Genomic DNA, 14,210 nt, shown 5'->3' with positions numbered 1-14,210 from the left:
ACGTAGGCAGGAGAACCCAGTTTCTTCGCGAGCTACCTTATTTATCAACTTACTTTCTCTATCCAATAAATCATTAATTCAATCAATACCATCTCTTTAAGATCAATCATACTTCTCCTTGGACTCCTTGTCTATCCTTTTAGGATGACCTAATGACAGTCCATCTCTTCAATCGAGAGTTATTTGGGCAAACAACCCCAGACACTTAATCCAGTATTTCTTTTTGGCTTTACCTTATAGTGGCGGCCTGCTAGTCCACGTATTGGTAAATGCATACCTTGCTCTTCGATTGATAGTTTATCCTTCTCTTGAATCCAAGCTACTATCCTTATTTGATCTCGAATTGTTGATTCCCCAGCAAGTGATACACTACTCCTTTCACTCCAATATTGCAATCCTTCCTTGAAGATGTGTTTGTCTTGTGAGTCCCTGTGGTTAGAAAAATATCTCTTCTTCTATTCTCGTAGTTCCAAACTATGATTGCTCTAACTTTCTCATTGCATGATGAGAATATGTAGGCACGAGGACGCGAATCCTTGGTGAGCATACTTCTAATTATTCCTTCTTCTCCCTAGGGAAACATTCATATCTTTCATAATCCATTATCTACCTTCGATCAAGGATCGTTCACCCAGTGACATACAATCATTTTGACACCGAAATACACTTTCTTTGGAATTCCATACATACCCTTTCAGGACACCTAACGAATAGTCCGCCTTTCTACCTAGAGTTGTTTGGCCCTTAACCCAAACACTTAATTCCTTTTTTTTGTTAACACGCTGTCATGGTCAGAGTTGTTTCCCTTTATGGTATGAATTTCATTTCTCTTATGGATTCCAATACACTTTCACCTTTCGGTTTCAAACAATACTTCTTCAGTCACTTATCACCAAATACTCAATTGTGTGACTTTGGTCACTTCATTCTGTTCATCTCCATGATTCATGCATATTCTACCTTCATTCACTCCATGTGATATACCTATTCTTTGAGCCAAATACATTGCCTCTTTGTGCTCCTTCTTGCGTCGCCTTGTGAACCAAGAGATGTTTGGGCTACAACCTTAAACACTTAATTCCTTCCTTTCTGGCTTTACCTTATAGTGGCGGCCTGCTGATCCACGTATTGGTAATAACCACCTTACTTTGGGTTTCATATTTTCCCCCTTGTTGGAGTTCAAATCATACAATTCTTTGGTTCCGACCATACTTTATCTCACTTCTTTCCACCTCCTGCCTCTAGTTCTTTGAACTAAGGAGCTCTAAATTCCTCATTGCACTATGAGGATACGTAGGCATGAGGGCCCCAATCCTCATCGAGCACTGTATCTATTTCTTTCCTTCCCCATTCTTTTGTGAGTAATCTTAGATATCACACTTATTCGAGCGAGAACAATCAAAACGGTTCCCATGGAGTACCATGGATGTTTGGGGTGCTAATACCTTCCCCTTGCATAACCAAATTCCTTACCCAGCATATCTCTTTCCCCCGGGTTTTATCGATGTTTTCCCTTCCCTTTGGGGATAAATAATGTTTGATGATGACTCAGTTGTATGTTCAAGCGTGCGATACGTTCGGGTATATTTCCGCTAGCTTCAGCTGGCGACTCTGTTGGGGACACTTCGCTACTTGGAGTATTTCCTAGTCGCTAAAAGGAGTCGTGCCTAGTTTAGGTCATTCCCTCGCTATTTTTAGGTGCTTAGCTTATAACTTTACTCGCTTTTATTATCGCGCTTCTTATTCGCTTTATATTATGGATATATCTGTTGTGTTGTTGGGATGGGTTCGATTACTTGAGAGGAAAGCTATGTAACTGAGCTTAGTATATACATAGGTTAGACTCGTGGATAGTTGTGTACTCCTGCGTTTCGCGCGTTGGGTTGTCATGCGAACCACACCCAGACTAGATTCACTTGGAAGTACTTTTGTCCTGTGAGTATTCACTACGGCAGGGTATTTTCATTTTGAGTCGATGACTCTGGGAGACCTTCTAGGGACCACCTTGGAGCATAGTCCACACCTGTGAGGAGGATACAAGTTTTTATTGCAGGAAATCATAGACTCTACCTACCTTGATACTCATGTTATGTCGAACTTTTGAACTTGCAACATATGGCACTTACGGATTAGTCAGAGCTTGCCAGAGTTTTGAATCCATGTGACTTATTATCATCTCATCATTACATTATCATTCATTATGATCAATTTTTTTGCATATCCATGTGACTTATTATCATCTCATCATTACATTATCATTCATCATGATCATGATCAAATTTTATACATTATCATCTCAGATGTTGTTCACCTCTAACATGCCTGCACCTATCGCTCTAAAAGCTTCTCGACTGGCCAGTCAGGTCGTTCCTCCCGCTGTTGATTTGGCCATACATGTGGATTACCAGCTCTAGGATGACAGAATAAGGGCCATTGAGGGCTTCTCCTCCTTTAGTATAGATGCTCGAGACCTTTGGTTGGTCCCAAATGTGGTGTTACCTTGGAAGTTCAAAGTGCCTGACCTTCCAAAGTATAAGGGCCTCAGCTGTCCCCACAGTCACCTCACCTTGTACTGCAGGAAAATTGCCTCACACATTGATAATGACAACCTATTGATCCATTGCTTCCAAGATAGTCTGGTTAGGGCTTCCTTGGATTGGTACATGAGTCTAGAGCATTCAAAGATATGATCATGGAGGGACCTCTCTGAGGTATTCTTGAAACAATACAAGTACAAACTTGACATGGCTCCTACAAGGCTTCAGTTACAGAATCAGTCTCAAAGATCCAATGAAACCTTCAAGGAATATGCTCAACGTTGGCGTGAAATGGCGTCTAGGGTTCGGCCAACATTATCTGACAACGAATTAGTGGATATCTTCATGGGTACGCTGCAAGGGTTGCATTTTGAAAAGATGATCGGCAGTTCATCGATAAATTTCACTGATATGGTAACCATTGGGGAACGTGTTAAGAGTGGGCTGAAATCAGGGAAAATCACAAACACGTCCACACAGCAAGCAACCAACAAGAGGTTGCATGGGGGCTTCGCTAAAAATAAGGAGGGGGGAGAAAACGCTGTAACGGCGAAGGCTCGCCACCGATATCAACCTTATATGTACGTCGCCGGAGCTCAATATCAGGAACCCCCATTCCAGTACCAACCGCAGAAAGGCAATCAGCAATCATCACCCGCTCAGAAAAATTTGAATCAACAATATAACCGTGATAGTAGAGGACAGAACCGAGGTCAGAATAACATAAACAGTTTTGGGAACCGACCCCAAATTGACAAGATTCCGGTGTTGTATTCTGAGTTGGTACCCTATCTGATTCCTGTGGGGGCTATCGTACCAAAAGAATTACCCGCAACCACTCCTCCATTCCATGCCAAGCACGACCCTAATGCTTTGTGCACTTATCATGCTGGATTCATAGGGCATTCTACAGAAGATTGTTGGGCGCTAAAATACAAAATCCATGATTTGATCAATCAAGACTTCTTGACTTTCTCTTAAGAAAAACCTAATGTAAAGGCAAATCCTTGGCCGAATCACAGCGGTGCGACAGTCAACGCCGTGAGTGAAGAGGAAAATACCGAATCTATACTGAGGGCCGAAGAAGTGAAGACTCTGATGGCCGTTGTATTATAGAAGCTTGAAGATTTTGGGTTTCTTGAAGGGGTACTGTAGCGGGGTATTCGTTACCATTAGAGATATTGACTAAATCCAAGGTAAACCATACAAGTCGAGTCGCCACCGCACTTCTATTTATCCAAGGAATGGTTAGAAAGCGAACATAAACCTAAAAGTTTTATCGAATCAAAAACTAGTAAAAATGTCAGAGATCGGGGTAAGGGGGTTGGTTATGCAATGGGAAGGTTTTAAGCACCCAAAACATCCTAGGTACTCCTAGGGAGCCCTTTTCACACTTGTTGTAAGGTTGGTATTTTCTGAAAATTTGTTTGTGCAAACATGATTGAAGAGATGAGAAGAGAATATACAAGTTAATTACAATTTGTGTTTGGATGGATAAACCCATTGCTTATGTACCATCTTAAAAACAATTAGGATCAAAACCTCGTAGTTCGGGGTAAAAATCTCAAAATGAGTTGGTGAATTGATTGGTCAAAAAGCCTTAAGGTCTTTTGTTATCCCAGGGAGAAAACTCAACCTAAAAACCACAAATCCACCATGTGAGGATAACTTCAACATGCTAGTGAGGGGTTAACCCTATAATAAGCATGGAAGACTCATTGTCCATCACTAAGGATATAAATGAGTATTACATCTACCTCAAGGATAACTCAAACCTAATAGCTAAAGGTTATGAAAAGTTTTAATTAAGAGAGTGGCCATTGAAACCACAAAAAGGAGAATTTGAATGAGTGGTGTTTACCAATGAAAAGTATTTACAAAATATGGTCAAAGTTGACTTAAAGATTTAATTCAAAATAAGTGTTATGAAAAGAAAGTTTGAAAATCAAAAGCATAGTGCTTAGGTTTCTAATATTTGAAAACAAGTGTTAAATGTTTGCAAAAAAGTTTTGGCTTGGGTTAGAGTGGAGGGAAGAAGAAGAATGGCTAAAGTCCTAATCATACAAGAGATAAGGGATAAGAAACAAGACCACAAATGGAGTTCCTCTCTTGAGATCATATTGATGATCCAAGTAGCTCCCATCCTTTGGAATATGCAAGCAAAATAAGTGTAAGCTCAAGCAATCGAATTAATCAAGCAAGCTCTTAGAAGATCCCCCAATGTCTCTTGTGTCTTTCACTTTTGGATGAACATGGCAATGGTTCTTCAATTTGAGCTCTCATAGGATTCCCTAGCACAAAAGCACACACATCAAAGAGTTTTATGAAACAAATCAAGAATGGACAAGTGTGAGTTTGGAGGTTTGGTCCTTCTAATCCATCTTCAACATTAAAGGTCCTTTTACTCCAACATTGCATAGGGAATGTCCTAGGAACTAAGTCCATTTGTCCATTTCTTTGCATTTGGTCCACAACAATCAAAACAAAACACAAGCACAATAATATATACACAATTATATGCTCAAGTGAGCAAAAGCCAAATTGCATTAACATAAACATGTGCTCAAATGAGCAAAGGGGGAAAAGCAAATGGATAATATGTACAAGAATAGTAAATTGCATAAATGTAAAGTGCAAGAAGTAAATGTTAATAGTTAATGGTTAGTGTTAATAGTTAGTGTGCCATAAGGCAAATTTAACGCTATGTTAAGCAATCGTAATTGGACTTATGTAGAAGTCACAACTATCTGAGGTCGGTCAATAATAATGTAGGCAACAACACAAGTTAGAGGTCTTAATTAGTGAATCAAACTCCAACAACTTGCGATGCCAAAAAGAAGAGAGAAATGATCTTGTATTGATTTAGGTCCTTTGCATGATTTAGGAAGCAATCTATCCTTAATGCAAAGTCATTCACTTGATCCATGATCAAGATGAATTAGATTGTAATCAAGGAAGATTAAGCCTCCATGTATCAATGCTAACCACCAATCTTTAACTCATTGATCAAAAATAAGAAAGAGGAAGAAGAAGATGAGGAATTAAAGTGCATTAATTGAAATGGAATGAGATAATCAACAAGTCATGACCAAAGATAGAGAAGATCAAGGTCAAACAATAGAAAATAGAAGCAAAAAGAAGATTAGAAGTCAAGAAACAAATAGAATATTTTTGGAATTTTTTAATATTTAGATAAAACTTGAATTAAAATAATAAAAGAAAGGTCAAACTTTAAATTCACTTCAAATCAACTTTGAAAAGTACAAATGAATTATCCCAAGTTCAACAAGGTCAAACAAAGTTTGGCAAAAAATTTCAGCATTTTTAAAAGTCAGAAACTATTTTAAATCAATTAAAAATACATAAAAATAACCTAATTGAATTAAAATCTCAAATAAATCTCAAATCAATTAATAAATTGATGAGAATATTTTTCATAGATCTATCATCATTCAAAGATGTTGGAAAAATATTTTTTGTATTTTTTGAATATCCAAAACTATTTTAAATGAATTAAAAATAACCAGAAAAGAGAAAATTACTAGAAAATATCAAATGATAAAATAAAAAATATTAAAAATCAGTTTTAGAAAGTAGAAATTAAAAGGAGAAGAATGAAATTGGTCCCATAATTTTTGGACCAATAATGAGAGAGATATGAATTTTTGAAATGAAATGGAATTAAAGAAATAAAATGGAAATAAAAATCAGAAATAAAAAATGGGAAAAAACGTGAGGCGTTGGATCTAAGCTCATTCATTGAGCTAGCGCATCAAACGGTTCCCAAGCGCGCGTCCATTGAACACACTAGTCAACTGAGCAACATGTGGACATTAAAAAAGTCATAAAAAGGAAGGATCCAAATTAGATATGGAAAATGAATCCAACGACCATGGTTTGATCTGGCAACCAGACGGTGGTGTACACCCCCGTTTTCTCCAGCGAGGCCAGAGATTCCGGCGAGAGTTACAAAAAATAAACCTTCACCAAATTAGGCGATCTATACAGCAATCGAAAGCTAGGGTGATGTACATCACCCTTGTACCATCTATTTTCACTCTAGACTTCCATGGAGAAAGAAATCAGAGGTTGAAAAATATGGTGTTCAACTGAAACTTGATGGATTTGCAAAATTCAAAGCACAGTTAAGTTCCCTCTGATGAGAGGACATCAGCCAACCCAATAAATGCAAGAAACAAGCTATAAACAAGGTGTTTCGAAGAAAATAAGTTTGGATATCGACCTCTGAAATATGGATCTTGAGGGCACGATTCTTCTTTGCTAATTCTTGCAGTATGATCTAGTGATGAAGATGAAGCAAGGTCAAGGAATTATAAATCTGAAAATCAACCAATGTAGTTGAAATTCAGATCTGAATTTTTGAGAAGAAACTGGAAATTCCTTTAAGTATGGCTATGGAGAGATTCTTGCAGCGTAACAGGCGCCTTCAGGTTGTCAAATTATGAAGCTATGCACTCTTATTTATAGCGAAAGGAAGCTGCAAGCATGAGCAAAGTGTGTGCATGAATGAAGAGGGCCTCCGTGCATGGGCCTGTACAGGCGCATGGAGCGCCCAATTCTGATTGGAATGGCAAGCTAAACATCACCAAATATGTTTTGGACGTGCAAATGAGGTGTATTTGGCTCATGCATAAACTTTGAATCAAGTTTCCAAAAATGCACTAAAATGTTCCCCTCTTCGAAAATGACACTTCCAAAAATAAAACATAGCCTTATGGATAATGGTTGGAAAGCTTATTGCATTAGGAACAAATTCTATGTTGATCAAAACTCCATTTGGGCCTTGGAAATTAATGAAAATTGAACTTGAAGTGTAGGGTGTAAAACATGCATATGTGAAATTTTCAAAATTGGCCAAAGTTCAAGCCCTTCTGTCTCAATTAGGAAAGCTCCAAATGACAAAATCTTCAAAATGGAAGTTGTAGATCTTTTCAAGACAATCAATTTTGACTTAAAATTTGCATCATTTGGATTTTTGATTAAGAAGTTATGGGCACTTGAAGTTGGACTTTTCCATATTTCAATGCATTTGGTCCAAAGTGACCTATAATGTTTTGCATTATCACATGTATTTCTTTTGAGCTTTTGAAATTTTGCTCAACATAACATTTTACGTAGACATATTAGGCTTTCCAATGAATTTGATCCCACCTCCAAATCATGAAAAATGAAAGAGTTATGTCCTTGGGAAGTTGACCCAAAATTAGGGTTTCAGTCAAAATGACCTACAATGTCTTGGAATGGATTATGACCTTCCAAGCTTCAAATCAATTTTTTATGAACATGAAAGTTGTTCATATGGTCCTTAAGAACCTTTTTTCTCTTGGGGTCATCTCCATTTTACCAACACATCAAAAGGTAGGTCTCAGTGTATTTGAAAATAGTCAGATGAAATGACTGATCAACTTCTCAAGTCCAAATCTCATATCTTGATGAATTGATGATTAAGGACACTGAAATAACTTCAAATATGCATGAAATTATGAATTAAATAACTTCCCTTGATTGTATTTGACCATGGGTTGAGGTTGCTTCATGAGCAAGGCACAGTTGATGGACAGATGAATTAGGGTTTCCTTGGGAAACAAACCTCAAACCCTTTGGTTTTATTTGATCAAAATGATGAATTGAGACACTTGGCAGGCATATTTGATGGATGAGAGCTTTGGGAACCATTTCCACGCTTGCTTTCATCTTCTCTTGACCATATCAATGCACAAAAGATCTCCTAGAAGCTTTAGACCTTGTGACTGCTCAAGCTACAAACAAGAGATGTTAGTGACATATTTTTGTGCTTTTAGTTAGTAAATCAAATGAGAAAAGCAATAATATACAATTCAAGTATGCTTGGTGATCTCAAATTAACTCTCAAAAGATCCCACCTAAAGGTAAGGAGCCAAGATGCTTATGATCCTTGAGGTAATGCCAATGCAATATTATGATGCCATGAGGGATCTTAGGGTCAAAATTAGGGTCTTACAGATGCCCCTATTTAAGATCATTCTAGTCGGAGAAGTGAAGGTTAAAATCTTCGTCTCGACGAGGTAGAATGGGCTTAAATAATAACAGACGAATTTTGGTCCCTAAGAGACCTCATGATGCAAATGTATGTATGCAAAAGGGTAATACTCCGTGGAGATGTGTGTCCACGAAGAGAAAAGAAAAACAGGAGAAACTGACAGTCCATATGAGTAATACACTCACTGGGACAAAGACTCTAGGACTCTAATGGGGATAAGAGAGGGGATAAAATGCGTGAGCAGGTCACGACTTAAGACTTGTTAAGACACGAGAGGGATTCCAAGAAAATAAATTAATGGAAAGACTCGAGATGACAAAAAGGTGCATGTATTGGGGAATATGCCAATACAGCAGAACTATCCACAAAGGATACTTCGGATGAAAATCCAGACTCAGATGGGGAAAATCCACTGAGGGACTCCGATGGGGGAATGTCCAAAGAGGACCCAACTGAGGAAACAACAATTGAGGTATTACGGGCTACTGGGTAATAAGCTCAAGGAGACATGTGATCAAAACACCGGTATAAGGGTGAGACAACAACATGTCGGGGGGAATGAATATCTAAGACCGGTATAAGGGTGAGAGATATCAAACATCCAAAATCATCTGAGGAAAACCTAAAAAGGTATATTTCGACTCAGGAAATCTGACTCCATGTAAGACCCCAATTTTGGCCCTAAGATCCCTCATGGCTCATATCATATCATATCATTGCCTCAAGGATCATTGCATACCTTTGCTTCCCTCCTAGTGGGTGGGTACCTTGTGAGTGTGGTTCTTGATCACCAAGCATGTTTTGCATTTGTATATCATTTGCTTTTCATTTGTTTACCAACCAAAAGTACAAAAATATTGTCATCTAACCATGTTACTTGCAGATGAAGCAAATTAGGTCAACTCAGTCAAAATCAGTCAAAGTCAGTCATTGGGATAGATGGTGGCCATTCTTGCAGAATTTGGGCACCATGATCAATCATCAAGGGTTCATATGAGTTGTGACATAATTTGGAATCAAGATAATCAAGTGGTAGGGGCTTGGAATTCATCAGAACATGGTTCAATCAAGCAAAACCCTAGAAAAGTCAACTGAAGTCAACCTTGGTCAACTGTCCATTTAATCAGTGATTTGATGGTGGGATTTGGTCTGAGAGGTCTTATTCATGTCCATATAAGCCTCATATAACATGTCAAGCATCCACAGTGAAGAAAATAAAGTCAGACAAGAAATTTCCAGAAATAGAAAGTTGACCTGTAATTGGAATTTGCCAAAAATGGAAACTTCTTGATCCTCAACTTACATCATGATACAAGCTTCAAATGAATTTTTGCCCAACATGAAAGTTGAAGATCTTGTTCTCCCATTTTCAAAAAGTCCAAGAACACTCAATTCCCATTTATGGTTGGCAAGTTATGATCAAATCATTCTAAAAAATGTTTGAACTTCAGAAGGCCATATCTTCCAAACCATTTGGCCAAATTGGGTGGGGTTTTTTGCTACAAGTCACATTTGATGCCCTCTTTCCAAATATGTCATCACAATTTACCAAAAACTCACCAATCAAAATGGCATTTTTGAACTAGCATGGATTATTTCAAGTGAGGTGGAAAAATGACTTTGCAAAATAGCTATTTCCAACCATTTCTACCAATTGAAAGAGTTCTGAAATGATGTTTGGAAGTTGTCTAGGGCCCATTTTCGTGCAGCCTCATGCACCTCCTTGCAATTTGGTTGATTTTTAGCAAAATGTCAAAATACACTCATTAACCAAATTTCCAACTAACATTTCATTAACCATGATTAACCAACACTAAACAGAGCATATATATCACATTTTCTGCTGAACCAAGCCCTAGCAGCCACTCTTACACAAACAGAAAAATCATTTTTCTCTAAAAATCTCTTTTCTTCATTTGGGATTTTCTGCTGAAAACTGAAAAGAGCGCAAGCCCTGGTTCTTGGTTTCATCATTTACAATCATCTTGGACCTTTTACAAGCCTCAAATCCCAGCGGGAAGCAAGGAATCCACAACTGTCTTAACAACCTTCATCCATGGCAGAATTGGTTTGGAGCTTTCTCAAGGACTGTTGAGCTAAAACTCCTTGTGCATTCATCATTTGGAACTCGAAGCAACATCTGTTTCAACAATTTACCACCAAATCATCACTGTTTCATCATTTTCTTCAAGATCAAGTAAGAATTCGATTTTCACTATTTGCAAAACCATGACATGCTTCTTATAGATCTCCTTGCCATGAGCATTTTAAGCTTTAAATCACTAAAAATGGTTGAGTAATTAGGAAGTTATGCTGAAATGAAATTTGTTGTTCATTGTTGTTTCTGCTCGATTCGTTCTGGATAGCTTGATTCCATGAAAATGGTTGTTGGATTTGTGCTATTTATGCTTGGCTGGTTCTATTGGTGCATTTGATTTCCATTTCTGGGCACAAAAAAATTTCGCGATTCGTTGATGATGATGAATGTTGCTACTGTACACGAACCCTAGTTCTTCATGTGGCCCAGAATTTGTTTCATTCATTTTGCATGGGAAGGACACTATTCCATTGCCTGAGCCAATCACGTTGCAGCATTATTCTTTCCAAAGCGCAGCGTTTCACTAATGTTTCCAAATATTTACAATAATGCCACCGGTCACACATTTAAATCATTAATCCATGTTATTCTTCAATATTTATTTCATTTTGATGCTCATCTTTGAAGAATCATAGCACATCCAATTTTAATCCAAAATTAATGAGACTTTTTGCATCATGTTCATCTCAATCTCTAGTTTTTTTATCATATATTTTCCAGATTTTTGGCATGGATGGATTTTTATTTGTGCTAGGGTTTTGTTCATATGTCCATTTTTTGTACACTTTGCCAAATCAATTGTGAAATGATGATACTTTAACCAATGCCTTTGAAATTTTTTGTGCTTAAACTAGACACATTCATGGTGATTTTGGTGTAGAGTTTGTGAATTTATCATTGCTGGTTTGTGAGTTATGATTTTTTGAATTAGGGTGTGACAATTTGTGTCACACCATTGATGTGCAACTTCATGATTTTCATTACCATGCTTCTTGAACTCAAATTGGCTTGAATTTTTGCATGAATGTACTCTTGGATGTCTAGTTTACATGTGATTTTTTGTGGAATTATTGATGACATTTCCTAATTGTTTGGGATTTTCCCCCCTGTTTGACAAAAATTTTGACCTTTGTGACACATGTTCCCATTTGATTTGTGACATTCTCATACTTAATTGGATGAACATGAAATTTGACATGTGACTTTTAGACATCTTAAGCTTTGTCATGGTTTTGATCCCATTCATTTCTCATATGTTGTCACTAATTTATGATTTATTCAAGTTGATGCATGTTTGGTTGACTTCTTTGAGCATGCTTGAACTTGCCTTGCCTTTCTGATTTTCATTGACTAACTTCCCTTGATCCAAATGAGCTGAAATTTGATATGATTACCATGTTATGGATTGTGATTGATCATGAATTATTTGATGATTTATTGATTTGTTTATGATTGGTTTTGAGTTGAGTCTTGCTGTTGACTTCTATGTGCTTCTATATGCCATGCCTTGACCTAATTTGCTTGTGAAATCATAATGGTGAATGATATGAACATGAAACCAATTGAGTTTGCTTCTTGATTGGTTGAACTTGATTTTGATTGGATTTCACTTTCTGTTTTGACTTTCTCATCCCCTTTTGACCCTAGGCTTGTCCTAGTGGTCCTGTTGCTCATGTTTGAGTTCATGTTTTCAGGTTAAGCAACAAATGCTTCAAAGAGAACAATACAAATTGATTGAGCTTGATTGTTTATCATGACTTACTTGTTTGTTTTGTAGGTTGCTTGGCTCATATGCTTTGAGCTTTGTGCATTGCACATTTAACTGATTATGTTAACTGTTGATTTCTATCTCCTTTTACTTTGACTTTGAGTTGTGTACTGATTCTGTTTGACTATTTCAGGTACCTTTAGTTGCTTAGTTCTTTAAGAACTTGCTTTGCTTTGCTTAAATAGCAATTTGCATTGAGGTATAATCCCTTTTCTTCATGTAGTCTGGAAGACCTGGCCTGTTACTTGGCCAGGCAACTGTCTGAAGTCCTCCATAAGAGGCAATGCTTGTGTGTGTTTACATTTGTCCCAAGCAGGAAAAGTCCTTTAAATAAGGCCATTGGTAGATCAAAGAGATATATAGCCTATCTCCTGCTATTCTGTGAGTCTTCTCCTTGCTCCCATTACATGGTTGTAGCATTGAGATCCAAACCCAAGATCTATCGAGTCAATAATCTGTGGAGAGAGTTCCTACTTTCTGAACTCCCACACCTTCTGATATTCAAATGCTCTCCCTGACCAGGGATAAGAGCAATGAGGCACACCCCTCATATCCTCTCATCTGCTTCACCTTAGCCCCTCAATGGCAAGGTTAAGAGCACCATTAACCTATTCCAGTTGGCTTCAAGGCCTAACCCTTTGTATGAGCCTCATTGTGTGGTTATAGTGTGTACTGATTGACTTCATTGATTGATCACTTACTTCATATACACATGTTTGCTTGCATGCTCTATGCACTCATCATCATTTATTGCTCATTAATGCATAACCATCTCATTTGTCTTTATGACTTATCATTGTTGTTTATCCATTGAGGACAATTGTAAGACCATCCATTGGCCATTGCTCCTAGGATATGGAAGTGAGTATAAGACCATCACATGGGCCACTCATCTTATCTTTGTTTGATGCATTTGTTTGTTGTATGTGAGGATGCAACTGTAAGTCCCTGCAAGTTGGCATTTGCTTTCCTATGACCATAATGATGCATTTGTTTGTTGTATGTGAGGATGCAATTGTAAGTCCCTGCAAGTTGGCATTTGTTTTCCTATGATCATATGTTGGATATTGGTATAAGTCCAGATAGATTGGCATCCGGTATCCAAGTTTCATTTTGTTAGGAGATTAGTATAAGTCCATTGAGTGGCCTCTGATATCCAGTTCTGTTTTAGGAGATTGGTGTAAATCCATCTAGTGGTATCCGGTATCCGCTTTTGTTTGTGAGATTGGAGTAAGACCATTGAGTGGCATCCGGTATCATTTGTTTGCTTCTTTTGCTATTGCTCATTGTCTATTCCAAAGGACACACTTGAATCATCTTCTATATGATCTCAAGAGGTGAACCCTCTAAGAAGTTTTACAATCCATCTTCATCCATTCATCCTCATTATGTCCTAAACCTTTTCACACTTTGATTTCAAACTTGACATAGATATTGTGCAAACATCTTCATGCTTTTAAATTAAAAAACCTGGACCCAAGTCCTTGACTTTTTTTCAAACCCCATTTCATAACACTTCTTTCAAATCAATCTTAATCACACTTTGACCCTACTTTCATAATCACAATCAATTAACTTCACCCATTCACTTGTTTTGGCTTTGTCCATTGTTAAATCTTTTCATGCATTAGCCATAGGTTTCAATTATCATTGTGGTTGATGTAAACCTCACCTTATCCTTAGTGAGTTGACTATAAGACTTCCGTACTGAAAACAGGGTTAACCCCTCTAGTACGTCGAAGCTATCCTCGCATGGTGGATGTTGGT

This window comes from Lathyrus oleraceus, chromosome 2 (assembly GCF_024323335.1).
Source record: "Lathyrus oleraceus cultivar Zhongwan6 chromosome 2, CAAS_Psat_ZW6_1.0, whole genome shotgun sequence".
Classification (NCBI taxonomy): domain Eukaryota; kingdom Viridiplantae; phylum Streptophyta; class Magnoliopsida; order Fabales; family Fabaceae; genus Lathyrus; species Lathyrus oleraceus.
This window is presented reverse-complemented; position numbering follows the sequence as displayed.